Genomic DNA, 19,320 nt, shown 5'->3' on the forward strand with positions numbered 1-19,320 from the left:
CCATCTCAAAACCAATGATGTATAGGTCCTAGAATCTAACCTTCTGAATGTTATGGTCTGGGGAAGAAAAACAAACTCTTAAAACAATCTCTCTACACAGTACATTCTGCTGTTCTGAAAAAGAATGTAGAGTTTAAGAAAGCTGTTGACCTGACAACCCTAGAAACTGCCATCCTCTATTAATCCAACAGAATATGTGCAAGAGCAGTGCTGGTTTCCCTTACAAATCTAACTTGGAAGGATCACTTTAGAGATCAAGAAGGGAGTTTGTTCTCTTTACTGCTATTATTCTGTCTGGGCTTTCTTGTCTAAAGCTGCCATTGAAGATAGTAATTTTTGTGAAGTAAGCCCCTGATCATTATTTGCAAATGGACTGAGACCACCAGCTCAGGCACCTGCTTTAGGAGGACCTCCGTTGTAAACCTACCTCCAATATACATTATACTGCAAGTCTGATAATTGTGCTATAACTATATATTGCATTATTATTTTATTATTGGTTTGTTACGACTACCCAGTACAAGTTTAATCAGCAAAGAGTCCTGTGGCACCTTATAGACTAACAGACGTATTGGAGCATGAGCTTTCGTGGGTGAATACCCACTTTGTCTCATGCATTCGATGAAGTGGGTATTCATCCACGAAAGCTCATGCTCCAATACGTCTGTTAGTATACAAGGTGCCACAGGATTCTTTGCTGCTTTTACAGATCCAGACTAACATGGCTCTGATACAAGTTTAACATTGTACAAAACACAGAAGAAAACAGAATCGAGTATTGCCAATACCAGACATTCAAAAATGAGATAATTTTAAAATCATCAGATTTTAAAAGGTGTTTTTAATTGCCTTCTGGATTTTGAGTGTTTAGGATTCATGCTTTCAACTTTTTCTTTGCAATCATGAAACTCATTGTTTTCTTTTAAATGAAAGATGAGATTCTCAAATAAACGCATGACCTCAGAAGCAGAGGCTTTAAAAAAAGAGAAGAAAAAATCAGCTATTATCAGACTGGCAATAAGATCACAAAAGTTGGCAATAATGGAGCCAAGCCCTAAGGAGCTAACATCTATGTTAGACACTGTGACGTTGCACCCCATAATGCTTTATGGAAATATACTTATGAATGTATATATTACATAACTAGAATATGTTTTATGCTACATATGCCATGTAACATATCTCTGCAAAGGTTATGATCTACTGAACATATTCATCCTATTTGTATACATGTGTCATTTTTTTATTCAAAGTTATGAATATTGGCTGTGTATTTGTTTGAGCTTAAGGGTATGTCTACAGTAGAAACTTCAAAGCACTGCCGCGGGAATGCTCCTACAGCAGCGCTTTGAAGTGCGAGTGTGGGTTTGTGGCAGGCTAGCGTGTCTGGCTCAAGCAGGCAAGGTTCTGGAGTCCCAAGCTAGCAGGGAAAAGGCTTAGAGGTAGTCCCAGCATATCAGTTGGCAGTTCCCAAGCGGTTTTCTGTGACCCAACCCATCACGGTGGATATGTTTTATGCTACATATGCCATGTAACATATATAGATTCATAAGCATATTTCCATAAAGCATTATGGGGTGCAACGTCACAGACACAAAGGACCAAATTCTGTTGTCAGCTATAATGGTGTAAGTATGGAATAGCACACTTACAGATTTCCACCATTGTGAGAGCAGAAATGGGCCAGCTCTGAACCTAGTATTATACTTGAAGACATTAGATTGATATATTTTTAATTTTCTGAAGAAACTAAAAATGTGTGTATGGGGGCGGAGAGTCAATAATTTTTTGCAAACATTTTCTTTTGGGAAAAAAAGCCATTTTTCAATTAATAACAATTTGATTGATAAATTTACCAGCGATATTACATATACAAACATAAAGGCTCTGAAAGTCACTTTAAGCCACTGGCTGACGTAGATGCTCCAGAATACATTGGGTCCAGTTCAGTACTTAGACCTTTGAAAAAATGTAGCATTGGTTATTCTCTACTGGCTGGTGCAAGAGAGGATGGTGACTCCTCCCCGTCTTCTTTGGGAAGGCTAGCACTGGTGAGGCACAATCCTTCTTATGCTTACAGAGGTCAAGGATAAATGTGGTGAATAGCTGCTATGCAAGGGTGAAGAAAGTGAAGAAGACTTCTGGAGTAAGAAGAAATGCAAGCAGAGATGTAAGTTATTTAGAAATCCCAGAAGTTGTTTGTCCTTAGCTGTAAGTGCTGAAAACATCTATTGAATGAGATGTGGAGAATCAGGTGAGGTCTGTGCCAGTGTCCCACAAGCAAAGAGCACAAGCAGCAATAGGTATGCTTTAATAAAGTCCCCTTGGCTCCTACAAGTTATGCTGATATTTTTTTTCCAGAGTTATCACTTAATCCCTGGCTGCAGAGCTACTTCCTTTGCATGCTATCTTATATTTATCCACCCCCTTAAACTAAGATCATTAGATCATCAAAAGTGTAATACATCTCCCTTGATCTGCCAGTTCATGCTAGTTTTCCAGCATGATTAGAGGGCACCACATTCAGCGGTGCTTCTAGCTTCAGTGCGTTTGCTTTTTTGGGTGTTTCTTTTAGGGATCTACTTCAATCACATTACATAAATCAGATTACCATTAGAAAATGGAACAGCCTTTTATGGTCCAGCCTGCAGCTGAACTTGTTCTTTCATTTATAATTATTTAAAGCTGCAATTATTTAGTGATAAAGCCTTTACCTCATTCCTTTTTTATTTTTGTTTTGTTTTCTAAGGAAAAGCTAAGCATTTTCAGTCTCGGCAGGAAATCAAAATTACAGAACCAAACCAAAAAAAATGTGATAGAATCAACTTCTATTAAGGGAACACATGCAACACACCTGACTGCTGTGTGATGCTGGGTCTAAACATGCCACTCTTGATTGAAATTGTGTGTTGTTATAGTGCTGTTTGCCTCATGTAGGGTGGGAGAAGAGCTTGAGAATAAGCTCTTATAATAGCATGGACTTCTATGGCAGAGCTGAACTGTGGATTACTTTCCCAAGTTATACAAAAATGAGCCCATGGAACATTTCACACTACAGTTATAAATATAAAAAGGATAGGGAAGGCATACACTGGCCAAAATGCAATGCCATGTAAGTATTACTTTTCATTCCTACAAGTCAACTGAAAATCCATAAACACTGGATGGGGTCCAGTGATATTTCCTTGTGACCTGGCTGGTTCAATATGGTTTGTTTGCCAAGCTAGAAAGGTTAAGGAGGAACTGCCAAGATACTTGCTGATTGGCTGCTTTTCTGGAAGCATTGACACAGAGTGTAGTCCGGGAACATAACTAGAGAGGGCATTGAGTCAGAGCTAGGTCTTCAGTGCTCATAGGGATACAAGTTAAATATGGGCTGTACAGTCTATGCTCTTCAAAGCCAGCTGGAAATATGCTTAATGAGATTAATACCAACGTATAGCAACAATGTGGCTCCTCCTATGTAACATAAACAATGTAATTGGGTTAAGGGTGCTGAAGGACTGGAAACTGAGAGAACACTATGATCCCAGGGCGGTTTTATTGGTTCTGCGAGAAGCTGCTTCCTGTCTTGGTTTACAGGAATTACAGTAATATTATGTAACTACTTTATACTTGTTGTGTTACATTTTCAATCTGCAATTAAAATATTACAGACACATAAAAACAGATTAGGGTTATTGTGATATCTGGGAAGGAGCATTGTCTAAAGGCCAAAGTACAGGATTGGGAGTCAGGAAATCAGCCCTTTGTTCATAACTTTCTCTGAGCCCTGATGTGTGACCTTGAGCAAGTCACTTAATCTCTCTGTGCCTCTGTTTGAACCTCTTATTGGCAATCTCTGTCATGTGGGAGAACAGTGGCTGCTGTGGAAGGGGTGGTGATTCATCCCGTGGCTTCCACCTAAGGAGAACATCTTTGAAACCTGCGTCACACTCTATTGGATGAAGGGCCCTGTGAGACGTGCTGAATCAGCATGTCTCACAGTTTCCTATGGCCACTTTTTAGGGCTGCACTGGTTCCCCTGGCAAAATGGAATTACTCCAGGTACTGCTGCAATGGACCCACAGCCTGGCTTATGCCACCTTCCACTAGTGCAACTCACAGAATGCATTGGCAGAGAGACTATTACCTCAGTGTTCTGTGATGAGATACTTCTGCACATGCAGCTCAAAACTTCACTGTCTCCTTCCTCCCCTCCCACCACCTGCCCAAGTCTTGTCCAGTATCACTCCCGACACTGGTTCAAAGGTTTCCCCCTCTCTCTGAATGTCTGTGCTTTGGATTATTTCCCCCCAGATAAAGTACCCCCATTTTTTCATACTGAGTCCCAGTGTGTAATTTTCACATACATTGTATTATTTGCTGATTATTGTAGCTTCCCCCAAATTAGTACACAATGTGAATTTCACTGACATGCTGTTTACTTCCTCTTCTAGATATTAAACGTCAGGACTGTTAAACAAGGGCCTGTAATGGGTGTTGTCACCCTCACATGAAAGGGCTTCTAGAAGACACTGTTATTTTTGAAAGGTTTTTGAGCTTTAAGGCCCAGATCCAACAAATAACTTAAGCATGTACTTATCTTTAAGCATTTGAATAGCCCCTGATTGAAATAGGACCACCCATATGCTTAAAGTTAAGCACAGGCTTTTTAGTGCTCTTTTAGGCCCTGATCCAAAGCCCATTAAAAACCAATGAGACTTTTCCCATTGATTTTGATGGGTTTTGGATCAGACCCTCGGTGAGCATCCTACATGTTTGGATGCTTATTCAGTTCTGATTGGTCTTGTGGAAATCTTATGCTCTGATTATTTGTGTTTTAATGTTTACCCAAAGCTCTGGATAGGTACATTTTAAGAAAAAAAGAATAAATACATATAAATATGGGGGCCTCCCTTTTCCTCTGTGATGCAGGGCCAGACTCATGACACACACATCTTGTGCTTGATTTCACACTGTGCATCTGTTACCCTACATACCAATGTGCTTGCCAGCTGTTGCAAAAGTAGAACCAGGAGAGTTGTTCTTATGTTGCCATGGAAATATTATTATTTGTGGTGCACCTTGCGCAGCGAAGTTGAGAAACATCATCATGTATGAAAACTTTATGAGGTCACCACATAGACATCAGGGCTTCTTGAGTGAAGAAAAGCTTGAAAATAGCTTGTTGGGGTGTGGTCTTTTTTCAAACAAAGAGGTCACAGACTCAGGAGGTTTGTGCTGGAAAGGGAGTTTGTCAACTTCAGCATGCACGGAAGGATTCTGAAGGTAGTTACAGGGTAAGGAGAGAGGATTAGAAATGGTAATATAGGTAATGTAAGACAGGTGTGGAAATGTTAACTGAATTTTCCCCAGCTGATCAGCTTTGGACCAAGAATTGTCTCTCCGGGTACATCTACACTGCAGCTAGGAGGTGTAGTTCCCAGCTCAGTGCTAAAAACAGCAGTTTGGCTCTGGGCTAGTTGCTCAAGTACCTAAGGCTCTCAGATGAGATTGCACTGAGGGAGCTACCCTGAGCCACCACTTTGGTATCGCCACCGTACAGCTACTTTGAGTGCACTAGTTCTATCAAAGGCAGCACTAACGCATGTACATCTAGTTCAACAGGGAATTACACCTCCCAGCTGCAGCAAACATGCAGTCTTAGGTATGTCTGTGCGGTACTCGGCACAATGGGGTCCCTAGTCCAAAGAGAACCCTTTGGGCATACCATAATATAGATGTTTACCACTATACAAGAGTAACTCTGTGTAGGAATAACCATTTACAAGCCCGTGCCCCAAGTACTGGTAGCATTAGCTAAATTGCAAGACTTTAACTTCAGAGTTCCAAAAACTTTCCTTTTTGCCTGTTTCCTCCTCCTTAACAACAATTCATTTTGTACATTTCCCTTTGGCCAAGCCTTTTTTCCTATGTGCTTTTGACAGAGACTATTTACAAGAGGGGTGGATACTTCTGGCTTCTTAAGGGAAGCTCATGGGCTGTGTGTGGGGAGCCTGACGCCAGATATTTAAACCTTAGCTGTAAGTCTTCCTTTTTACTTTGAATAAACAATGGAAATCCATTATTTACAGACTGCATTGTAAACAACTGTGGCTGAAACGTACTCTTACTGGGAGTCTGGTATCATAAACCCAACAAGAGAAGAAGGAAGGGCCAACCCATTGAGAGGAATAGGACTAATTTTAAGACATTTTAAAACAATCAGCAAACACTCAGTGGTTCCATTTATGCAGAACATAAACAAGTAAGTAAAACTGAAGATACCTGTGGTGAAATCCTGGCACCACTGAAGTCAATGGAAGCTTTGCCATTGACTTTAATGGACCAGGATTACACTCCTTGCCATTTCCTGAGATTTAGGGGTCGGCAACGTATGGCACGCATGCCAAACATAGCACACGAGCCAATTTTGAGCAGCACGTGGCTGCCTGCCGCGGTCCCGGCCCCCAGCCCCACTCAGCCCCCCTGCTCATTGCTCTCCCCTGCGGGGGCAGGAGGCAGAATCTTGGTTCTGTGGCAGCCAAGCTTCCCCCTCCCTTGCTTCTTCCCCCAGCGTGGTGCTTTCCTGCCCCCCCAATCAGCTGCTGGCCCTAGCAATGGGGAGGGGGAAGCATGGCAGAGTGCACACAGCTCCATAGAGGAGACAGTGAGAGGTAGGGATGGGGCCTTGGGGAAGGGGGTGGAACAGGGCATATCTCTTCCAGCCCCCTGCCATGATCCGCTCAGGGAAGGGGGCTGGGAGCACCCCTATGGGCCAAGCACCCCAGCCCTCTGCCCTGACCCCCCCCACACACACTCAGCATTCTGTCCTGCATGCCCCACACCCCCCAGCCCTCTGCCCTGACCCCGCCCCACACTCAGCATTCTGCCGTGCAGCCCCCATAGCCCCAGCCCTCTGCCCTGACCCTTGAACCCCCCCACAGCTTTCTGCCCTGCACCCCCCACACCCTCCAGCCCTCTGCCCTGAACCCCCCACCCCAACACACACCGAGCCCTCTGCCCTGCACCCCCAAAGCCCCATCCCTCTGCCCTGGCCCCCACCACACACTCAGCCTTCTGCCCTGCACCCTCTACACCCCCAGTCCCTCTGCCCTGAACCTCCCCCTACCCCAACACACACCCAGCCTTCTGCTCTGCATCCCCACAGCCCCATCCCTCTGCCCTGAACCTCCCTACACACCCAGCCCTCTGCCCTACATCCCCTACATACTCCAGCCCTCTGCCCTGATCCCTGAACCACCCCCACCCCAGCCTTCTGCCCTGAACCCTCTCCCCCAGCCCTCTGCCCTGCCCCCTGAATCCCCCCCCGATCTGGGGTCCCGTCCGCGGGCCCTGCTCAGCCCGCTGCTGGCCTAGGTGAACAGAATCCCAGGCTAGCACCGAGCTGAGCAGGCTGGTGGCGTAAGATCAGCATTTTAACTTAATTTTAAATGACTCTTCTTAAACATTTTGAAAACCTTGTTTACTTTACATACAATAGTTTAGTTATATAATATAGACTTATAGAAAGAGACCTTCTAAAAACGTTAAAATGTATTACCGGCACGCGAAACCTTAAAGTAGAGTGAATAAATGAAGACTCAGCACACCGCTTCTGAAAGGTTGCCGACCCCTGGTTTAGATCATAAAATGAATGGCAAGTATCTGATGCTGTGACTCAGCTACTGCTTTCATTTGCACATTCTCCACCCACCTACACACCCAGTGACCCCTGTTATGTACTTAACACTTAAGATCTAATTTCACTTTTGTTTTTTAAAGATTGACTTAAAGGGAAGGGAGAATCATGCAAAATACTGTGGGATATTTCCTGAACACAGAGAGAAAAGAAAATGGATTAGAGACTACAACTGATGCCAACAAAGTTATAGCACTGGACTTGAAAGGCTTATTAACAAAAACAATGAGGAGTCCGGTGGCACCTTAAAGACTAACAGATTTATTTGGGCATAAGCTTTCGTGGGTTGAAGAAGTGGGTTTTTTACCCACTGAAGCTTATGTCCAAATAAATCTGTTAGTCTTTAAGGTGCCGCCAAATACCTCATTGTTTTTGTGGATACAGACTAACATGGCTACCTCTCTGATGCTTCTTAACAGTAAATCAAGCTCAGGTCCCTTACTCCAAGTTAAAAGAGAACATGGTTTGGTATGCGTAACAACTTTACTGTCCAAGAGGGTCAACGTATAGAGGTGGCTGCATTAGAATCAGAGATCATAAAAAAAGATAAGTGAATTTCATGAGTCATCCAGTACTGAATCTAATCCTCAAATGCAGCCATCTCTAAACTTTGACCCACCTGGATAGTAAAATTGCTGCTCATGGCAGACCACACTAAGAGTGATTCTACACAAGCCCTGCAAGGTCATTGCTTTAACGTTGCTGGCGGCTGCCATCTATAGTTCTTAGGATATATTTCCTTATGCATAGCATTTTGCAAGTTGCTCCCTGCAAGACACTTACAAACCCCAGATGTCTGCCCTAAATAATCTTTCCTAATGGAAATAATATGAAGTATTGACAACTGGAAATCAGTGAGGCTACACAGCTTCTGCCTCAGCAAGGAGTAGGCCATTTATGAATCTCTCCGCAGCAAGTTGTTAAAAAAAATACTGGAAATAGCCAGATATAGGTTATGCTGATGAAGACGACCTTCAGGTTGCTATGGAAACTCAAATGTAATTGGTCTCATGAAATGTGATTAAGAAAAGTTTTAACTGGTTAGAAAAAGACGATTATTTTTCACTATTGTATCAGTAATTAACTTTTAGATGCCATGGATTATGCAAAACTTCCCCCAGCGTTTAATTATGAGAAAATACAGGAAGCTGATCATCCTTTGTCATTGGAGAATTGTGTATTTCATACCTTAAAACCTTCCTCTGAAAGTTTGCAAACTTTGAGTTTCATTATTCTAGTGCACAACAGCAGCCTCTTGTGCATTTTGTTTTTGCTCTGTGTCACAGGGTTAGCTGGCCCTTTAAAGGGGGTTGGAACTCAGCCTCACCTATGTGAGGTTTAGCCCACCTTCCTTCTGGGAGATATACAGGCAGCCTGTGGCCAGCTGGAGGAGACTCCAGGAAAAGTAGACTTGGGAGTGAATGCTCCAGAATGAATGAGAAACCAGTAGGAAAGGGTACAGGATTAGGTCCAGGCTGAGCCCACAGGAAGAAACTTTGGGAAGGAAAGAGAGTGGTTTGTGTTTCCAGCCCAATTGTTTAGGGTCCTGGGCTGGAAACCTGTGGTAGAGCATGGGCTCAGGGTCCCTCTATGCTTTTACCTCTGTCTTTCATGCAACATCAACTGTTGATTAAATGTAAGAATGGTCACACTGCAACTGACCTTGAAGTCTGTTTAGTTTGGTATTTTGATTTCTGAGGATCTCTCTTTTGACCACCTAGAATTAAAACACACATAACACCCCCTCTTAGTAGCCTGCATGATTGCTCAATGCACTGCATTGTCAGGTATTTCTCTTAGTTATCATTTGCTCAGTAGAGTCCATTATATGCCAAGTGTTGGTGAAATCCTGGTCCCACTGAAGTCAATGGGAGTACTCGCTCTAAAAAGCTTGCAATCTCTGTAGACGACCAAACAGATAAAAGCTTGGGGAAGTAAAAAATGTTTTCAAATGTAAGTTTATTTGTGGTCAAATGTGTGGGGGAGTCAAAAGTTGGAACGGTAGCAAATGCAGGAGAAGAAAATTCACTGTTAAGTGATCTAGAGAGCGGAACGGAGCAAGCTAGCAATGAAGAGAGGCTTGGAAGTAATAACCTGAAAGTCCCAGAGGTTGATGAGCAAACAAACCTCGGAAACACTAACAAATAAATGTAACCTGGTAATCACATCCATCACATTAGAGAGTTTATTTTCATCCTGTCCTAATATTACTTTTTTATGTAACCAAGCAACTCCCGCTTACTATGGGGTAAGATGTGAAATTAGCCTGAGGAAGGGAGATGGCTTTAATATGGAAAATGTCTAAGAGCCAAGGAGTTAAGCAATAGCCATTTTTTCAGCACCACTTTCCATTGATCTTTCCAGAGCTAACTCTTCAGCTTTGATCCTTAATATCAGAATTGTAATAATGTTCCGAGCTTTAATTGATTCTCCCTAGCTAGTGAGTTTGGACAACCCCCACCCCCCCAAGACCCTCAGGAGGGCTAAAGGGTGGAATGTGCTGTAGATTACGCTACCCCTTACAACAGACACAGTTTGCACATCTTGATCTTCCAACACACACTGTCCATGACTATCCTTATCTGATGCATACAAGTCAATTGCATTAACTGTGTGTAGGAGAGGATGTGCTTCTACTGACATCTTTTATCTGAAATGAAATCCTATAGCTTTTATCCTGGAAGTGAAAATCCCATCTATAAATTCTCCCCATTAGCTCAGCCCTCTTACTGGGCACACTAAACTTGTCTCCCTCATAGCACTGGATGTTCTGCTTTGCCTAATATTAATCCTTTGTATTCAAGGGACCTACCAGAGTCCGACCAGACTGAGTTCTACCAGACTGAGTTCTACCAGACTCAGCAGTCGCATACCTGGGTGAACTGGCCCTACAGCAATGACATGCATGCTTTATTGCAGTGTAATATTTGGTACAGAAATATCCTTTTCTACCCAGCATGAGCTTTTTGGGAACAAATCTTCATTTCCTTCATGTATATTTCAGTGTTAACTCTCATTAGCAGTTGTTCACTATATAGCATCTCTAGGAAATGCAATAGCAATGATTAAGATTCAAACAACAAAACAAAAAGCATGTGTGGACAGGTGGATAAAATCTGATATAATTCATTACTGCTCTGAAATATATGCTGCCTGAGAGACGGAGGGGAGAGCAGGAATTTTTATCTTTAAGCCTGCCCAACATTAGACATTCTCAAGGGACAAACAAAGTCTCTTTAGAGCCAAGATATTCCCTTGGATTTTGAGCATATCACTAAATTATTCAGCACTTCTTCCAAACTTTGCCCCAGAAAGACATATTCATGATCTGAAACACTCTCTCTTTTATTTTGCATTTGAATTGAATCACATGTCATGTTGGCATGATTTTGTACTTGTACTGAGTATGCACCACAGTTAATTATCCTCTGGAAGAAATGCAAGGGGAAGATAAATATAAAAATAGGATTAACAGCTTAGCTGAAACTAAATTAAGTTAGGCTCAAAAGTTCATGGAGCACAGATGAGGATAAAAAAAGATAGAGAAAAATATTTAGAGAGCTTCTTTCAGCAGAAATGTCAGTATTTGGAAGTAGGCCAACCTTCCTGTGGGTCATGCTTTTCACCCTTATTCTACACAACATTTTGCTAAGAGGTTATGTGCTGCACTAGAGCCAGAAAAACTGGAAGTATGCTCCTTATATAGCATTGCTGTGAACTCTTCAACCACTGCCACATTCTACCCTAGCAATGGTTGCATCTCAGTGGTTGGTTGGTGAAGTAGTTCCTGTGTGCATAGATGGAGCGTACACAATCCTTCCTGTTGAAAGATGCTACATAAACATAATCTATAATTAGTTCTATTTCTATTATTAATAATGTTGTTGGCCTATGTCACTTTTCTCAATCAGATGGGGCCTGATCCAAACCCCTTGCAAGTCAATGGAAAGACTCCCACTGATTTAATGGGGATTGGATCAGGCCCATGTTGAATAACAAATGCAGCTACTGAAAACAGAGTGGTTCTCCTTCTTCTACATTCATTTCAATGCTTTCAAACTGCTGGGCCCCCTTTCCCACAGCAAGCAATGCCTGGTGGGTTGCCATACAAAAGGAGGGCCTGCGGGCTCTCTGGGATGATCACTGCACACAACACCCTCCCCCCCGGCCCCCACCGCTCCGGTCAGGCTCAGAGCAGGGATGAGCCATTTACTCTAAATGCGAACAACCCAGCATGGCTGGGTTCCCCCCTGCGTGGCTCCAATCAGGCGCTCACTCACCAGAAGTACCTTCTCCAGGGCAGGAGCCCACCTTGGGAGTGAGGGGAGTCTATTGGCTCCAGCGTTAAGATAAGTTCCTGGCTAGGGGGGGAAACGGATTCCCCACTTGCCGCCTGTGCACTGTCCTCCTCCTCCTCTTCGTCCTCCAATGTCTCTTCCTCCTCGCTCCATGCAACTCCCCCCTCGCAGGTGTCCACGGACAGTGGTGGGGTAGTGGTGGCATCACCCCTCCATAATTGCATGATGCTCATGGTAGAAGCAGAATGTATGGGGCTGTGACCCAGAGCACCTGTTTGCCTCCCTGGCTTTTTGGTACGCTTGTCTGAGCTCCTTGATTTTTGTACCACATTGCTCTGTGTCCCTGGAGTAGCCTCTTTCTGTCATGGCCCTAGAGACTTTACCCTAGGTATTTGCATTCCTTTTTCTGGAACATAGTTCTGCCATAATAGACTCATCTCCCCAGCATGCAATGAGATCCAGTACCTCCCGTTCGGCTCATGCTGGGGCTTGTCTGCGAATCTGGGGCTGCGTGATCTCTTGTGTTGGTGGACTGTGCTGCTGGTCACCTGTGCTTCTGGTCACCAAACAGGAAATGAAATTCAAAAGTTCCCGGGGCTTGTCCTGCCCACCTGGCTAGTGCATTGGAGTTGAGAGTGTTGACCAGAGCAGTCACAAGGGAGCATCCTGGGATAGCTGCCGGAGGCCAATAACATCGATTTGCATCCACAATACCTTTAACCCGGGATTGCAATCTCGATTTAAGCGCTATTCCACTTGCCGAGGTGGAGTGCAGAAATCGAATTAAAGAGCCCTTTAAATTGAAAAAAAACCATTTGGTCATGTGGATGGAATCTTTTTTTTCCCCCCGAAATAACTCGGCTAATTCTGAAATAACAGGCTAGTGTAGACCAGGCCTCAGTGCTGTGCTAATTTTCCCCTCAGTGTTGCAGGGGAGTAGGGGTGTCAGGGAACCACTTACAGATTCCTGATTCTCAGGGTGGGGTCTTGCCACCCGGCACCGCAGCAAAGGCTGTTCTAACTCCTGATTACTGGCTATTGTCCCCAAGGCTCATACTCTGGCCACACCCACTCCTGCCTTGACATGCCATCAATGTGTCTTCTCTACAAGGGCCAGTTGGGGGTATGGCAGAGCAGGAGCCACCTGGGCTGGCTCTGCACCAGCTGACAGTTCCCCTGCATCAGCAAAATTCTCATCTGGGCAGAACTAGCTGCTTTTCAAGTTCTTTGCTCAGGTGACACAAGGGGCCAGGATGCAAAGGAGAAGCCAGCCCACAACCTTCAAACAAAATTCGGAACAAAACACTGAGGTCACTTTGGAAGGATCATCCAAGGTTGTTTTTTAGTTTTTAATGTCTTCCATATTTAATATTGTTCATATCTGTAAGAGAGGCATTTTGTGTTCCTTGTCGATTCTTCCTGGGACCCGGCCCTCACAAACTCTAGAAAAGTCCACTTTATGTATGATTCTTCATGCTTGAGCAGAACTGCAGTCTAAATACGCAGCAAAGTCACCAGGAGTTATTCATCAGTCTCCCCTAATGAGCTGTTCTTCCTTTTCAGCATGCATGTGTGGTGTTGCTGATGCAGGTTTCCCATTTAGAGGCTTGTCACAATTGCTAGTTTCACCTGATCTGAAATGGTTAAACCCTCTGATCACAGCTTTACCATCATACAGTTTGCATACACTTTTGAATCTCCTTGCCACTCTAGCTTTATATGTAGAGGCATTCTACCACCACACATCGCTTAAAATTCAACTCTGACCTGAAAAGTAACTCAGTAAAAATGGCACCTTCTCTCTCTCTCGACAAACCTTCTCCCTGTGAGCGGCTTGGTGGCATTTATTGATGTTAGTGGCAGTTTATTTTACTATTATGCATAGGCAGCACATGAATGCCCCCTTCAGGGAGGCTAGCCCCCAGGCTGCATCCCCAACCCCAGTCCTTCCACACACACCCATGCACCCGAGCCCCAAGGCCCCCCCACACCATGGTGGAAGGAGCCCCAGCCAAATCGCCCTGACCCCCAGCCACCCATTGGCCGCCAAGCACTGGCTCAACCCCCAGGCCATCTTCCAGCCCAACTGCCAGGCTGCTGGCCAGCCTCGAACCACCCCTGGCTGCCGGCTGAAGCAATTGGCTGGCCAAGCCCCAGCTTCAGTCTGCCAGCTGGAGCTAAGACCCCGCCAGCTTCAGGGGAGAGCAGGAGCCAGGGTGGGCCCACAGCCTGGGTTAGGGGAGGCTTACCCTCCCCTAGCCTATGATACCCACCACCCATGCTATTTTGTGCACTGCAGAGTCAGTACAGCTACGGGAGGAGGAGCCTCATTTCAGTCTACCTTGTGCCTCATTAAAAGAACTGGTTTTCTGAATTCTGATAGTGCCTATTAGTTACACCTGTGCAAGCCCCTCTGAAGGTTGCACAGGTGTCTTTATGGACTGTCCTGGTTACCAGGCAAGCTGCACTTTAGGCCTTCTTGAGTGCTCCCTTCAGGTGACAGGTCTGGCAATCTTCACTTCCCTCAAGGTTGGAACCAAGTGGTCCTGCCTCTCTAGGGTTTGTCTTCACTGTATTGTTAGCTCAAGCCATAACTCTAGTTTTACCCTAACCCTGCTCCCATCCACTCACAAAATCCTGTCACTCCAATTATGTGGCACTTTAAGCTTGTGCTAGCTAGCATGTACTGCTGTCCCTTGTGCTAGTAATGGAGTGGGTACGCAGCACTTTGAGTTACAGCTCTCCAGCTGCTAATGAAATCACTGTGCTAATTCAGTAGCTCTGTGTGGTTCCAGTGTTTTGCAGTGTTGCGTTCTCACTTGCACTAGGCTAGCTCGAGTGGAGTACCTCAAGTGTACTAACTCGAGCTAATTGTTGCAGTGAACACAAGCAGTGAATCTCTGGGCTCCAGCCCTCCCTATCTCCAAACTGTTAGCCCAATAGGCCAAACTGAGTTTGCCACCTAAAAACCCAAGTTGGGAAAAACATCCTTTTGTTTCTCATCTAAACAGATTTGATATGAAAATAAACATGGAATTCCACAATGCCATTGTCACACTCGTTCATAATGACTCAAACCTTAGCTGTGACACTCTGAGGGCATTTCCCAGACCTGAAGAAGAGTTCAGTGTAGCTCGAAAGCTTGTCTCTCTCACCAACAGAAATTGGTCCAATAAAAGATATTACCTCTCCCATCTCATCAATATATCTGTCATCCAAACCCCAAAGTGCCCAGATCTGATCATGAAGTAACTTCTTCAGGCCGTTACTGGGTTGACCCTGTGTAGTGTGTGTTATGTCCTTCCCCAGTCTTCTATCAAAAGTAGTTAAGAATTAATCAATACTGTAACCCATTGTCACCAATTAGTTACCTGTTTCTCATAAGTTTAAGATTCTCTGGCAGGGCACAGTTCCTTTGTTGCTAAAGGCAAAAGTCCAGATGGAATACTGCATCTTCAGTTTGAACTGTAATAGTCAGGGTCAAATTCTCACTTACAGTAAAGCCCATTCACATGGCTCTGGCAGCGTAAAGGAGCCTTGAAGTAGGTACAATGTAACTTATGCTCACTGTCAAAACAGTGTTAAGGGGCCTTAATATAAATGAAAACCAGGCCCAAAAAGTTCACAGTAAAGATATTTACTTTAGAATACTAGGAGCTGTAACCACACACCCAGTCTTGCCAGTGGAAACCGGGGCATAGGGCCCATAGCAATAGAAAGGCCGCTGCAGGGTGGGAGCATATTGCAACAGTGCACAACCAGGAGCCTAAAGCCAGCACGAATCAGAAAACAAATCAAGTCACAGGTGTTGTACAGATACCACAAACTCCTCTGGCTCACACACATATAGTTGCAGTCTAAATCTCAGGAATCAATCAACACTTATTACTCTGGAGCCAAATCAGGACACAACACTGGACGTTGTTCTACTTCTAGTTTCCACAGTTCCCTTTACAGTCTGTCTGTCTCAACTCTTTCAGTTCCTGAATCATACTGCTCCTCTCTGCCCCAAACACTGCAGGTCTTATATTCTCTTTATGCAAATAAAGTATTTATGCAATACTCAGATAGTGATTCTTTGTGGCTGCTGAATAGTTCTCTCAAATCTTTGGGCATGGCTACACTTGCAGATGTAAAGCGCTTTGAGTTAAACCAGCCTTCGTAGAGCGCAGTAGGGAAAGTGCTACAATTTGTCCACATTGACAGCTGCTGCAAGCGCACTGGCGTGGCCACATTACAGCTCTTGCAATGACCACAGAGAATAGTGCATTGTGGTAGCTATCCCAACATGCAAGTGGCTGCAACATGCTTTTCAAATGGGGGGTGGGGGTGGAGTGTGACAGGAGTGTGTTGTGTGTATATGTCGGGGGAGAAAGAGTGGGTTTTGGTGGGGGGCTGAGAGCATGTCAGCATGTTGTCTTGTAAGTTCAGACAGCAGCAGACCCCCCCTTCCCCTCCTCGCCTCGCTCTCTCACACACAGCTTTCCACAGTAATGGTTGCTTTGTCTCAGAGCAGATAAGCAGCCGGATGTCAGAAATGAAGCTTTCAAAGGGCATATCCGCATTCCTGTAGTGATTACAAAACAACGACAAGAATGGCCACTTGACTTAAGGGGATTATGAGACATTTCCAGAGGCTGATCAGAGCGCAGTAATGCAACACCTCATCCACACTGCCGCTGCGGCACTCCAGCGGGGGCGCAGCAAACGTTATTCCACTCACCGAGGTGGAGTACCAGGAGCGCTGTGGCCGCGGAGTCAGAGCACTCTACGTGCCTTGCCAGTGTGGATGGGTAGTGAGCTAGGGCGCCCGGGGCTCCTTTATTGCGCTGTAACTCGCAAGTGTAGCCAAGCCCTTTGATGTGGATGCGCTCTTCCCAAGCTGAGTGAGAAGTGGCGAGAGAATGGGTAAGACACATAGGGCTTGTCTACACTGGAATTAAACACCCACAGCTAGCCAGTGTCAGCTGACTCAGGCTCGTGGGTCTTGAGTTATGAGCCTGTAAAACTATGGTGTTGACATTCAGGCTAGGGCTGAATCCCAAGCCCTGAGACCCTATGAAAAGGGAGGGTCCAATTTGAGCCCAAACATCTGCACTGCAATTTTACAGCGTCACAGACCAAGCCCCGCAAGCCTGAGTCAGCAGGTGTTTGCTTGCAGAATAGACATACCCATAGCCTGAATCAAGTGTCCCTAAGCAGACAGCTTTGAAATAGAGCTGTCAGCCAGGGAGCGGGTCGAGCAGTCCGGAGGCAGAGAAGTAGCATGATACCCCTCTAAAGGATAACAGTTGTCTTGTTTTCATACCAACACATATTAGGGACCCTTGAGCCTATTTTTCCTCTAGCAACAGTTTCTTAAAGTCACTATGCTCTCCCGGATCTTCAAAGTGGAATGGGTTGGGAGAGGGACAAGGAATAGGTTTTGGAGGTTGTGGAGGGGATGGAAATAAATATGTTGTATGGTCAGAGAATGAGCTAGGGATGGGAGATCAATGATCCTAAACCTGATGCAGAAATACTGGGATTGTATTTCTTGAGGTCAAAAGATTTGGAGTTTTAAATAAGGCTGCAATAAGCATATGGACTTGTGGTGGTTAATCTGAAATAAAATCTTGATCTTTTGAGGTCCACACATCACTAGCTTCCTGCTGCAACAATACAGTGTTGTTGTTTTTGTGGTCTGTAACCAATGGAAACTATGTTTAAGGCTGTGTCATAAACCACCAAAACTCTAGGAAGCAAATTATTCCAAGTTCAGAGTGACGCAACATCCTGAATTGGTCATTTTGTACCTACAGCTATGGCCAGACTCTTAACATCACACATTCAGTTAAGTGCCATGGCTGAGGAAACACCTAAGGATGGAATGTCACCCTCAAATGTCAGTGTTTGAATGAGCTCATTTAAATTGTGCAAAGTGTCTGTTTGATCCCAAAACTTCCCCAAGGGGTTTCAGCATCCAACAGAAGGAAACAGTCACGTGATACATGAAGTGACCAAAACAACACAGTAGAACTTGGGTACAATTTCACACTCATGTAAGAGTTATTTATACCATACAACACTGAAAAGTATAGTGCAGGCACCCTGATGAAGACATTCAGGCCACTAATGTCTCTGATCCACTGTTTAAATGGACCTGCTGTGGCTTTATGCTACTGGCTGTTTGCATTCAAATAGCTAGCTTCCTGATTTTGATTACGCTGTCATTTGTTCTCCCTGGGGCTGAGACAGAAAACCAGAACTACGGGATGCAGTCATCACTTCATGCAATGTAGCGTATGGTTAACAGCTGGAGAGCCTGTATTTGCTTGGGTCCTAATGCATTCAGGCTTCAAATAATTGTATTAAAGTGAAGCTCTTAACAAAATGCTGTTGAATTTTCCCATGTCTAACTTGGCATGGTTACAATGATGCAGTCATTTAATGCTGTCTTTCTTTATAATTTCCATGTAATATAATTTAAATGTCAGGTCATCTAGCTCAGGGGATATTGTAATATGTGTTATAATTGTGTTTGATCCTGGTTGCAGGTGATCTTCAGACATATGTGGTAGGCCCGATCTCTGAGGTGCTGCGTTGACTGCAGAGGGATACCCAGTACTTCATTGGAGCTTCTCACATGATTGGTTCCGGTGTCAGCTTGGATTGAAACTTGGAAGTAACAATTTCTAAGACACCTAGGAATTAAAACTTATTTTAATTTTTAAAATAAAAATTATTTTATGTTATTTCCTATCCCCACTGTATGTGCCTGTGTGTTCAAGTTGAGTAATACCAGTCAGTCACCCTCTTCTTCACTTATGACTTGGAAACTGACTTCTTGGAGTCCCCCCATCCCACTCCATTCACCATCAAATCTTCCTGCCTTCTTCCTTAGACTCCTGTAGCGTTCATGCTAAAGTCAATGGCAAAAACTTATACAGACTTCAATGGGACCACAATCAAGTCAAAAAGCTCCAATGAACAGCCATGACCAAGAAACTTTAAGAATAAATTATGTGTAAAAAAGGGCTATGCAAGAAGACCTGCTACTACCTTTGTCTTAATTATTTTATTTGTAAAAAAAGTATGGTTTTTTTTGGTTAGTACTTTTGCGCCCTTCTGGTACAAAGTGACCATAAAGCTGTGGTAACTGGGCCGCTGGAGATTTTCCTGGTTGTGGGAATCACTTTGTAGATAAAAGCAGGAATAACCACTCTGCACCACTAGGGAGAATACTGGGAGACAGGAGGGTAGCAGGACCACGCCATATTGTACCCTGGCAATCCCTGGCTGGTGTAATGGCTCTTACCAAATGTAACGAGCACAGCTTGGCAAGATCCAAGATTCACG

At 44.3% G+C, this 19,320-nt stretch overlaps 1 long non-coding RNA gene across 1 annotated transcript; it reads left to right on the top strand.

Annotated features, from left to right (window-relative positions):
- The first annotated feature begins 226 nt into the window (after positions 1 to 226).
- On the top strand, positions 227 to 18,550 carry LOC120400870. The gene is made up of 3 exons (XR_005596118.1): positions 227 to 343; positions 2,081 to 2,170; positions 18,519 to 18,550. It is a non-coding gene; the product is annotated as an uncharacterized LOC120400870 (long non-coding RNA).
- Positions 18,551 to 19,320: the final 770 nt, after the last annotated feature.

The sequence above is a fragment of the Mauremys reevesii genome, linkage group 3, assembly GCF_016161935.1.
Source record: "Mauremys reevesii isolate NIE-2019 linkage group 3, ASM1616193v1, whole genome shotgun sequence".
NCBI classification, from domain to species: domain Eukaryota; kingdom Metazoa; phylum Chordata; order Testudines; family Geoemydidae; genus Mauremys; species Mauremys reevesii.